Genomic DNA, 12,174 nt, shown 5'->3' on the forward strand with positions numbered 1-12,174 from the left:
CCACAGTTCAGGGGATAGGAGATAAAGCCCAAGACCACTGAAGGTGAGGAATCCAGTAAAAAATACTGGATAAAGATGTAGCCCCAAATGCAAGGTGGGCCAGAGTGCTGTGCCCTTAGAGGGAGGACGAACTAGAAATAAGCCAAGCTCTCCCTTCCCCAAATGATCCCAGAGAAAATTGACTATCTCAACCTGATACCATGTATACAGGAGAAAACATATCCCCTGAGAACTCACAAACAAGTCTTAACAAAGGTTTGCAAACTGGATTAATATGCCTGGATTAGATAAAGAAGTTAATTTAATGTAGCCCTGAAATGACAGCATCCTGAGTACATGGCAGAAACATATGCAAATCTTCTCTGGAGAAAACTGCTTTCAACTCAGTGCTCAAGGAATTGACACACTATTTTTCCAGGAAATATGAGTTTACAGTAAAAAAAGACATCACAAAGACACACAAAGAAAATCACCAAGAGTAAAAGCCAGTAGAGGCAATATTCGGTGATATCCAACTCCAAAATAATGCAGATTCTTGAAACTATTAGACACAGATTATAAAGTAAGCTTAACACATTCAAAGAAATACAATAGGAAATTTAAAAATTCTTTTTAGAAAAATGGGCACTAATGCTCTCTTTCAATTTCTACTCCATCCTAAAAGTAATTTTATCATAATCAAACATTATAGCTTTATCTGTTTTTTGAACTTAACATAAATACAACATACAGTATGTATTCTTTTGTGTCTCTCATTTGTACACCATTATGTTGTGACAGTAATATTTTGTTTTTGTACAGCTGTAATTAGTAAATTTTAATTATTATATAGTATTCTACTCAATGAATGTACCACAATTTCTTTTCCATTCTGCTGTTGAAGACATTTAGTTGGCTATTATGATTAATGCTTCCATGAACATTTTTGTGTTATGTCTCCTCATTTCCATGCACATACATTTATGTAGGTTATATAGCTACAGAGTAGAAATGATGGATCATGACTTTGGTATCAATAGATACTGTAGTACAGCTCTCCAATGTGATTATACCAATTAACTCTCCCGCCACCATATTTGAAAATTTTCATTTGTTCCAAATCCTCACTGACACTTGGTAGTTTGATTTTATTTTCACTAATCCAATAGCTATGTAATAGTATCTCTTTATGTTTTAAATTTGCATTCTCTCTCTGAAGTCTCTCTCAGGAGCTCCTGACATTGGCAAAGTTTCCTGACGTCTACAGAGCAGACATTCTTCCAGCAGGTTACTGGAGATCAATTCAATGGGTTGTAACCAGCTTTTATGCTTTCTTTAATGAAATAGGCAAGAAGAGAAACTGAGTGTATCCTATGCAGTAAGGAATAAATGTCTCATTCCTAATAAGGTTGAGCCCCTTTTTATGTTTATTGGCTATTTGATATTTTCTTTGGTGAAGTGCATATTCCAGTTTCTTGACCATGTTTCTATCTGTCTTACTGATGAGTGGGAGTTCTTTATATATCCTGTGTATGTACCAAATACTTTTTCCAGATCTGTGGCTTGCCTTTTCACTTTCTTAATGGTGATTCTTGATGAACAGAAGTTGCTAGTTTTAATGGAGTCCAGTTTAATCAGTCCTTTATGATTAGTGCTTTTGTGTCCTGGTTAAAAGTTTTCCCCAACCCCAAAGTCATTATGATATTTTCCTATATTATCTTCTAGAAATTTTACTGCTTTGCCTTTCAAATACCCCAATTGGTATTGATTCTGGGGTATAATGTAAAATAGGGATTAAGCTTCTTTATCTCCCATACCACATATTTCAGCTCATCTTGTCCTTGTGAAAGGGCTGGCCTGAATTATTGATTTGCCCTTTCCAGAAGTAAAATCCTATATTACTAGATTATCTGATTTTCCCTCTCCAGAAATAAAGTCCTATATTAAAGTCCTCACTCACAATAATGGATGTTCAATTAAAAAAATAATAATGGTTAATCTAAAAGTATATATCCAGCAAAACTATAATTCAAGAATAAAGGTTATGTGTGATATGATAGCTGCCAAAAACAATGGACATGTGGATAATCTTGACAACATACTGTGAGTAAAAAGGAAGTCATAAAATCATACACACAGTACAATACCATTTATGTAAGTAAAAACATACATGTATATGCAATAAAAGTATAAAAACACACATGGGATTGATACACATCAACTTTAGACTAGTAGTACCTCTGGGAAGAAGATGGGGGAAAAGAAGTGAAATGAAGCTTTAGCTATCATATTTGTAAATATCTGCAATTTTTATTTCTTAAAAAAAGGATATAACATAATGGCAGATAAAGTTAGTTTTAATGGAGTCCAGTTTAATCAATCCTTTATGGTTAGTGATTTTGTGCCCTGGTTTGGATGTCAGTTCTAGTATTTTTTGCACTTTTATATAAGGTTGAAGTGTGTCATTAAAAAAGACATTGTTTTTTTATCAAAGAAAACTTCAGAGCTTATCAGTCAACAACCAAATGAACTATAGGTGGAACACATGATGTAATATTTCATTTTAAGGTTAATTAAAGAAATCTTTTAAATATGCATGACTCACTAACCTGCCCACCTCTGGGTTGCTCAGTTGAAGGCTCCAGACACAGCTCTCTTTCCCCAGCGTGTAACACTCGTCTCTAATTGTCATCAGCAAAGGTTCCAAGGAAATTGGCAGGATGCTTGGTGGGGAGTCATCAGGTCTTTTAAGTATAAACTGAAGTGTGAGAAAAAAAGCTACAGGTGGGCATCATAAAGAGACATCCATGCTTCTGAATATGTGGAGAAAGAATGTTGTTATTAGGCAACATTAGAAGGACATTTAACAATTAACTTTGGATCAGGTGTGCATTGGGGTAGTAATTAAACACAAACTAATGGAGTTCCTGACATTGGCAAAGCTTCCTGAAGTCCTACAGGGCAGACATTCTTCCAGGAGGTTACTGGAGATCAATTCAATGGATTGCAACCAGCTTTTATTTTGTCTTTCTTTAATGAAATAGGCAAGAAGAGAAACTATCTCAGTGTGTCCTATGCAGTAAGGAATAATTGTCTCATAAGACTTTCATTTTAGTGATATTCAAAATCAAAATGGAGACTCAACCAAAGCAACCCGTCTAACCTAAAGAGCCCCAGTAGTCGTACTGATTTACACTAGCATGTACATACAGGGTCATGATGTTTATTGTATTTCTGATGGTGGATGTAATTTAAAATGTTTGGGAAACATTGCCACAGGGACTATAAATTTGGACATGATTTACAATTAACCCTTATGATTAAGTAGTGGAGGCTAATTATAAGAACTACAATAGAAAAAAATTAATTAAGAGTTACCATCAAAAGGATGGCTCTGGGAAGCTCCTCCATTGGATGATCAGGGGGGTATGCTGGGGAGCCCAGAGAAGCAACTGCAAAAGAAGGAATTAGAAAGACCTAGGAGGGCAGAAGAGGGAGAGGAGAGTAGAAGAAAAGGAGAAAGAGAAAAGCTGAGGGGCAAGAGTGGGACAGAGGGTGCGGGCAGCTGCCCTCAGAAGCGCAAGTTCAGGTGAAAGAGGGAGAGATGGTCAGAAAGGAAGTTTAGGAGGTTCTTTTTTTGTGGTGTTCAATGTAATCAGCCTCTCACCCCCAAGAAACATGTGGAAAAAATATGGGTGGAATATATTTGGGTCAAAGTCACCTTATAATATTGCCTTTTTTTTTAAAGCACCTGTCCCTAACTAATTATTTTGTTTAACTTGTAGCCTTGTTTTGTTTAATTTGTAGCACTCAGCCTTTTAGGAAATCAGTAGGTATTTGATTCTTAAAACATGGACTGTCTTTCTGGCTGGTGATAGAAAAGCTATAAAGCTGGCCGGTCTGTCTTTGGGTGCTAGCCCCCCCCTTTCAGTCTGCCAAGCACCCCCTCCCCAAAGGTGACCACTTCATTTCAATGCTGGCCTCTCTTCTTTTCCACTCATGCCCAATCCCCAGATTTAATCTCAGAAAAGACATATCATCAGGCTTTTTTTGAAACTATGTGTGTGCTGACCTCACTCCAAGTGAGATGGGAGACGTGGGTGAGTCTGGCCTGATGAAGGACACATCGGCTGTTCAAGGAGGGGGACTTTCACTTGGAGGGTCAGGTGGGGTGGCTGGGATGCTGGGGAGGGAGGTCCTGCAATGGTGACACAAGTCGTGCTTTTTAAAAATTGTAATATAGCTGATATCCAATATTATATTGGTTACAGATGTATAACATCATAATTGATGTTGGTACTTTTGAGCTGGGCTGTCCAGACATAGAGTGGGAGGAGGAGCGGGTTGGCCACTCCAGATGTGAAGTGGTGTGAGAAAAGGCAGGCTGCTGGAAAGACTGGGGTGGGTAGGTTCCGAGGTAAGAGCAAGTAGGCAGAAGTGTGGAGCAGACCCTTGGTGCCAGACTCAGCTTTGGGCTTCGTTCAGGCGGGAACGCAGAGGGGGCGGCCCCGGCAGTTCCGGGCTTGAGGGGTCCGTGGGCCTGTGCTCCGTGGGAGTGAGCCTAGTCCGGTCACCGCAGACGAGAATCTGGAAAGAAGGATGCACACTCACCTTCCTGAGAATCTGTTCATTGCTGATGCTGGTTTTCAAGTCCCTTTTGATGGCTGGACACACGGACGTCTGAGTCTATGCACAGTGCTTCTCATAGGTTCTCAGGAACTTCTGCAGGATTGTGCGACGGGCACGGGTGCTCCTTTGGTTTTCTGTTTTCCTTCCTTTTCTCTCGGCATCCTGAAAACAGTCACATGGACTCTGGATTCCACTTGGATTCTAAAAACAGTCACTTGCCCTAAAACTTAACACACAGATGTCTTTTTAAGGAACAGATCACACCTCCCCCACTAAAAATTGGCAAATATTGTTTGCACACCCTTCTCTGAAAGTCTTGAAGTGCTTCATTTATCTTAAAATGGGAGTAGGGAATTAAGATTGAGACAGTTAAGCAGAATTGTTCAGTTTCCAATTTCTATATTTATGGATCCATGTTTTCTTTTAGAGTCTTTAAAATGACAGCAGTACCCATGGAACTCAATTATGAAGGAACACAACTCACATTAATAATAGGCACTAAATATTACTATGGACATGTGATAAAATGGTGTAATTCTCCTTATTGACAATTCTTGCCAGGCAGTATCTCACAGGGGCTAACAATGTGGGCTTTGGAGGAGAACAGGGCTGGATTTTAGTCTTGTCACCACCACTTGACTCAGTGGGTGGCCTTAGATAAGTTGTGAAGCCTCTTCAAGCCTCTATTTCCCCATCTGTAAAATGAATTATGGTTATTATAAGGATTGAGGATTATAAAGCATTTAGCACAATGCCTGGCATGTAGTAAAAATGCTTGATAAACTTTATTATTATTATTATTCTGCTAGCCTCAGGACGCCATGCAATCAGTACTGATTTTGTCCTTTAAATTATCCAGTCCCAAAGGGTCCCCCATGTAATAAGGCAACAGCTGGGTCTCTGAGCTGGCTTCACAAAGACAGAGGTTTATGGGAATTACAGTTGATTCTTGAGCAACATGGGTTTGAACTTGAAGGGTCTACTTATATGTAGACTTTTTGCCAATTAATATTTGGAAGATTTGTAACAACTTTTTGGAGATTTGTAACAACGTAAAAAATAATTTTCTTTTCTCTAGCTTACTTTATTATATGACTACAGTATATAATACATACCTGAATAACAGAGTATGTGTTAACTATTTATGTTATTGGTAAGGCATCCAGTCAATAGTAGGCTATTAGTAGTTAAGTTTTTGGGGAGTCAGAAGTTAACAGAAGTTATACAGTTACACAACTGCAAGGGGCTTGGCAACATGTGCCACCCTCAGGCCTGCTCTCCAGCCAGTTGCCAGAGTGATATTTTTGAAATGTAAACAGATCATGTGACTCTTTTGCTTAAATCTCTCTGGAGGTTTCCCATTACATTTATCTTTACTGCATTTTATATATACACTTAATTTCATCAGTTATTGAGAGAGGTATATACATGTAAATTTGTCTGTTTCTGCTGTTAATCCTGTAAATTTTTGTTTTATGGATTTTGAAGCTATGCTATTACAAATTTAAAATTGACAAATCTTTCTGGAGGATCTGCTTTTTTTGTCACTATTTAATATCCCTTTTTATCCCTAGAAATGCTTCATGTCTTAAAGCCACAGTTTCTAAACTGGGTACTGTGGTACTTGAATGCCCTGCAAACTTACAGGGCACTTTGGGATACTTTAAGTTTTCAAGGGAAAGCTTGTAACAACTGTCAGATGCCATAGGAGCAAAAGGAGGTACAGTTTCAAATTAGATCACACTTGTATTAGCATCCTCTTGTTGTGTAACAAATTACCCCACCATGACTAAAAAACATTCTAGAAAGAAAAGATGAACTCAGCAAAATGTAGAGACATTAAGGTACTGGAGTAAGGAAAATCACCCTATTATAGCTCTGGTTGGGACTTTATAGATTGTCTAATCCAGAGAAGCCATCACTAGGATACCAATTGCCCCAGGACTTTGAGTGATAACATCAGGAAAGTACTGGGCAAACCAGGACGGTCCTTTGCTCCGCCGCTCCCGCCCATGGCCCTTACCTAGCGGTTGCCTCAGAGTTCTCCTCATGGCTGTGCTCCAGGCAGCTCTGCAGAGCAACCAGACTTGGTAACTACCCAAACCTCTTTGCCATGTCAAGTCTGGGGTGACTCCTTGTTTTACACAAAACAAAAATGAGGCCTGAGAAGGGAAAGAAGGGAATTGGCCAGCTGAGAACAGAACTGGGCCTGTTGATTCCCCAAACCGCCTTTGGTAAGCATCCAGGATTGGCAGTTACCACTGGGCAATCATTGGGCAATTGGCAAACACTGGCATGGCATCATGGGAGACCGTGCAGGTGGGGAGGTGGTGGCCCAGGCTTTGGGTCTGGGCTTGTGTCTATTGATTACTAGTAGGGTGATTGTGAGTGATCAGCTTCACTTCCCAGAACCTCATTTTCTTCATTTGTAACAATGGTAATATCACTTCTTTGGCATTTGTGAGGATTAAATGTGGTAACATATGTAAAGTTTTTTTATCAGTAACATGAGGATGATGATGGTAAAGAATTGTTATGAGGTATAGTGAGTCAGTGCATGAGGAACTCAGAACAGAGCCTGGCACAGAGTCAGTGCTCAGGTGGGGAACCTAAGGCCTAGGGAGGTTAAGTAGTTTGCTTGCAGGCAGACACTGGTAAGGAGTGCAACTGGGTTTCAGATTCAGGCAGTCTGGCTTCAGAGCCCAAATTCTTAACCACTCTAAGGTACCACCTATCAGGTATTGTTATGCACTGAATATATCCCCACCAGATTCATATGTTGAACCCCTAGATCCCAGCATGATGGTATTAGGAGGTGAGGTCTTTGGGAGATAATTAGGTTAGATGACATCATGAGGGTGAGGCCCTCAGGACGGATTTAGTGCCCTTATAAGAAGAGAAACCATAGTGTTCATTATCATGTTCCCCCCTGCCGCCCACCTCCCCAGAGGTGTTGAGACAGCTGGACCTACAAGTTAAGAGAAAAGGCTTCCATGGGAAATGAAACCTACCTTACTGGCAACTTGATCTCGAATTTCCCAGCCTCCAGAACTGTGAGAAATAGATTTCTATTGTTTACCAGAATGCCTAGTCTATGGTATTTTGTTATGGCAGCCACAGCTGACTACATAGGCACTATACAATATTACTGTTCACAATATGATGTGTTTCTTACTAGCCTTTTCTGGATATTTACATAAGCACAAAGTATACACATACACACAATCTATAAATATTAAGATCCTCTTGAGTTTTTCACTCAATAGTGTATCACCAGCATCTCTCTATGTCATCCATATACAGTAAATGTGTGGCCCAGGTTAGCAGCTACCAAGGCGCTGGAGGCCAGCATGGATGGGCTGATGCATTCATGAAGACTTACTGGAGGCCAAAGAAGCAGGTGCTCCACCCTATGCTATTTTTCTTACCTAACTGCAGCTCTCCTGGAGATGGGACGGTGGAGGCAAAATCAAAACCGCCCGGTCTGTCCCGAGGAAGAGGGGGGAGTAGAGATCCAGCCTGAGCCTCCTGCTCGCCCAGCTCCCCCTCGGAATCCCAGGGGACAAGGAGAGGGAGAGCAAGGAGGGGCTGCGTTCTGCTCTATTCTCCAAGTCTCCCGATACCCGCTACAATTTCAGTACATACCAGAGAAAATCCCAAGTACCCAGCCGAGGCCAGGAATCCCTAGCTGCCGTGCGCCGGGCGCCCCTGCCCAGGGGAAGCCGGCTGGGGAGGTGCGAGCCCGAGCCGTCTCCGTGGAGCTCAGGGGCCAGCCCTGCCTGGGGCAGCCAGCCGGGGGCCACCGGTTCCGGCGTCGGAGCAGCCTCGCCCGTCCTGGGGCACGCTCCCCACCCGGGCCTGCGCGCCGCACTCACTCGCGAGCACAGTCCTGGCGTCCCGCGCCGGGCGGCTCCCCGCGTCGCGGCCGGGGCCCTGGAGACGGCGACCAGGGGCGGGGACCGCGAGGGGCGGACGCTGCAGGACTCTCGGCCGGCGAGGGGCGGCGCGGAGGGTGGAGGGGCTGGAGGAGCACCGCGGCAGGAAATTGCGTTCCAGGGCTCGTCCGGGCCCGGGCTCCGACTCGGAGGACTCCCGGTGTCCTCCCTGCGGGTCAAGGTCGTGGCGGCTAAAGGCGCTGCGAAGGATGAGGCCTAGGAGGGGACAGAAGGTGGGGACCCGTGTCCCTGGTCATCACTGGGGCCTCGTGGCGGCGGTGGGGGGCGGGGTGGACAAGGGCTCCAAAGGATAGATGTCAGCCTGCTACCCGGCTGCACGAGGTCGGCTGTGCATCGCACGCAAGCCCAACGCCGCTTCCCGGGGGTTACAGCCCACAGCAGCGGAGGGCCGTGGGAGGCCGCCCTCCTGCTCACTAGAGAGGGATGGTTTTGAGGGTCTTTTTTAAAATTAATCAATCAATTAATTAATTCTAATTCTCCCCACTCCCAGGAGGAAGGGGTGCCAGGATAAGGAGGCACCGCTGGGTTAGGCCTGTGAAGGCGTTTTTCTAGGGACTATTGAGATGTAAAAGCAGTTACAGCTTTCAGAAGAAGTGGATGGGGGAGGAAAAGGGTTCTAAGAAATCGTGCAGTGGGCAGTGGTTTAGGGGCTTGTAAATATAAGGATTAGGGGACTAAATAAAGGGCCCAAAGAAATCCCTGCCTTAATCCTGGGAAACTGGTAATATGTTACCTTCCGTGGCAAAAGGAACCTTGCAGATGTGATGAAAGTTACCGACCTGTAGGATGGATGGTTTCCCTCGGTCATCCAGGTGGGGCAAATCTAATACCTGAGGCTGAGCCCACGAAGCCAGGAACTCTCCCTACTGTGGCCACAGAGAGCTGCAGGGAGGTGGACAGCACCTGCCCGTGCTGGCTTTACGGTGCTGGCTTTACACATGGAGGAGTGGGGCTGTGAGCCAGGGGGCTCCGCATGGGGGAGTGGGGCTGTGGGCCAGGGGGCTCCACATGGGGGAGTGGGGCTGTGGGCCAGGGGGCTCTGCATGGGGGAGTGGGGCTGTGAGCCAGGGGGGTCGATGAGGGGGCCTCCAGGGTCTCGAAAAGGGGCAGAAGCACATTCTCCCCAAACTCCATAAAGGAACCCAGCCCTATAACACTTAGATTTTAGTCCAGTTAGACAAGTGTTAGACTTTTGACGTCCAGAACATAAGAAATCGTATATACATAATTTTATATTATATATATATATATATATATATAATATAAAATTATGGACATGCAAAAGAGTTTGGGAAATACAGTCTTTATTTTAGACAAATATGTTCCCAACTAAAAATGGGCGCTTCTGTTACTTAAAGTAGAAGGGAAAATGGATATTGGGAGATAACTAGCAATCTGAGCCATGCAGCTACTCGCTGCCATTATCACAAGAATCCTGGTACAGTAGGTGGGATGGGCACCAGTTTGCAGGTACTATATGAAATCTTCATACACTGAACATACATAAGTCAGGGGCAACCTGGAACTCGTTTCCTGGTTGTTATAGTTTTCTGTGTGAGTCAGCAGGGCTGCATTAGTGGAGAGGCTAAGCATGTGTTTTGGGCTCCTGCAAAGCTGGCCAAGCCACTGGTAGCCTTCCTAATATTATCCATTCTCCACTTCTGCCTTGCTGACTTAACTCAGTTTTGGTATGGGGGTCAGTAAGACAGGCTAGGAAAACCACATTCCCCAGTCTTCCTTGCCTATGGGATAACCATGTGACATAGTGCTGGTAGATGAGACATAAGCATAAGCACAAGTTGATAGATGAGGCTTCCCAGAAAGTGCTTTAAAAGGAGGCAGACCAAGGTTGCATGAGTTTTTGTATTTCTTCTTGCTTGGAACACTGTCATTGCGCTCAAGATGAAGCTGCATCCTGTATGTAATCCCCAGACAGCAAACACTGAAGGATAGTGGAGATGGATGGGAGTAGCTGGAGGTCCTCTGAGGGCCTCAGGGAGAGGCTGAACCCATCTGGGCTACCCTTTTCTGGGTTCTCATTACATAAAGAAAAGAGCACCTCAATTTATTTAAAGCAAAGCTGTTCAGATTTCTTTTAACTTCAGCAGAGCAAGGGGTATGGAAATAAGAACTCCTTGATTGATGCACCTTTAGGAAATGTGCAAACATTCTAATTCAAAATTTTAAAAGTATTCAATGAGTGGGTTCCACATTTTTGATTGGGACTGTTTTCTTTAGAATTTGTATCAGTGACCCATCTCTGAAGGACATAGTAACTGCTGTGAAGAGAACAGGGATGGCAGTGGCAATAAATGGAGACAGTCTCTTTGGGTCCTCAATAAAAACACTGGGTTTTGAACTGAAAATGTAAAAACTGGTACTGCTGGCAGTCTGGATCTTATCAGCATGTGATTCTGGTGCAGGGTTTCTAGAGTGACATCTTAGAAGTATATTTTTATTTATTTTATTTTATTTTTTATTTTTTAAATAGAAGTATATTTCTAAGAAGTCCTGAATAATGCTGATGCTGCTGGTCCATGGACCCCACTTTGAATAGCAAGCTGTAGGTTAGTGATTCTCAAAGTGTGGCTCCCATCCCAGCAGCATCAAGATCACCAGGAAATTTAGAAATGCAAAATCTTGGACCCTTTTCCAGGCCTACTGAATCACACACTATGGGGAAGGACCCAGCCATTTAAGTTCTATAAGCAATTCTGATGTGTGCTTTAGTTTGAGGACCATTGCTCTGTGAAAAACCAAAACCTCTTCTGGTTCTGGGATTCTCTGGTGCCCAGTCTTGCTGACTGCTTCAGAAACTGCTGGCAACTCGACACCCCAAAGTGGAAATCCATTAACACTTGCATGACCTTCTTCTATGGTTCCATCTCAATGACGGATTTAGAAACAAGTACTACAGTGGCTCCACGACTATAGTAGCAGATGTAGGGGCTCAGAATCCAGCTCAAGGTGGCACTGGCAGCTTGATACCTGAGTACCTCTTTCTTTTCTCCTAGTCTCTCCTTTCTTCCCTCCTCCCCCTCTTCCCTCCTCCCCCCTTCTCTCCCTCCCTCCTTCCCTCCCTCCCTCCCTCCCTCCTTCCTTCCTTCCTTCCTTCCTTCCTTCCTTCCTTCCTTCCTCTCTTTATCAAATCAATAAAGGGCTTTTATCATATCTTTACAATATCACAAATAGGCCTTCGGAATTGCCCAAAATCTTGTTGTTTCCATAGTCGGACAACTCATATCTTATTCCTTAGGCTGCTGAACTGTTCCTTTTTTCAGAAACTTAACTACCATCCACAATTTTTGGACATCCTTGTTTTAACTATAGTGGCTCACTGAATCAATCAGCTGTATTTGACACAAGTTCATTGTCAATTCCTTCGAGAATTGACTCATCTTTCTTGGCTCAAGATACTTAGTAATGCCTGGCCTCATCACAACCCTGTCAATGTGTTTTTCACCCAAGAAACTTTGAATTTTAACAAGAGATCCATTCTCCTGAACAACGACCCTGATGGGGAAATGAGCAAACCCAGGCCTCACCTCTAACAGCCTCAGGTAATGCCCTGCCCCTGCCCTGTAGGGACACACGCAGGACAAATGGTAAC

General features: G+C 43.4%; 1 pseudogene; it reads right to left on the reverse strand.

The window, feature by feature from the left end:
* Positions 1 to 4,769, reverse strand: part of LOC118908173 (uncharacterized) — a 65,992-nt pseudogene extending 61,223 nt beyond the window's left edge.
* Positions 4,770 to 12,174: the final 7,405 nt, after the last annotated feature.

Source organism: Manis pentadactyla, chromosome 1 (genome assembly GCF_030020395.1).
Source record: "Manis pentadactyla isolate mManPen7 chromosome 1, mManPen7.hap1, whole genome shotgun sequence".
Classification (NCBI taxonomy): domain Eukaryota; kingdom Metazoa; phylum Chordata; class Mammalia; order Pholidota; family Manidae; genus Manis; species Manis pentadactyla.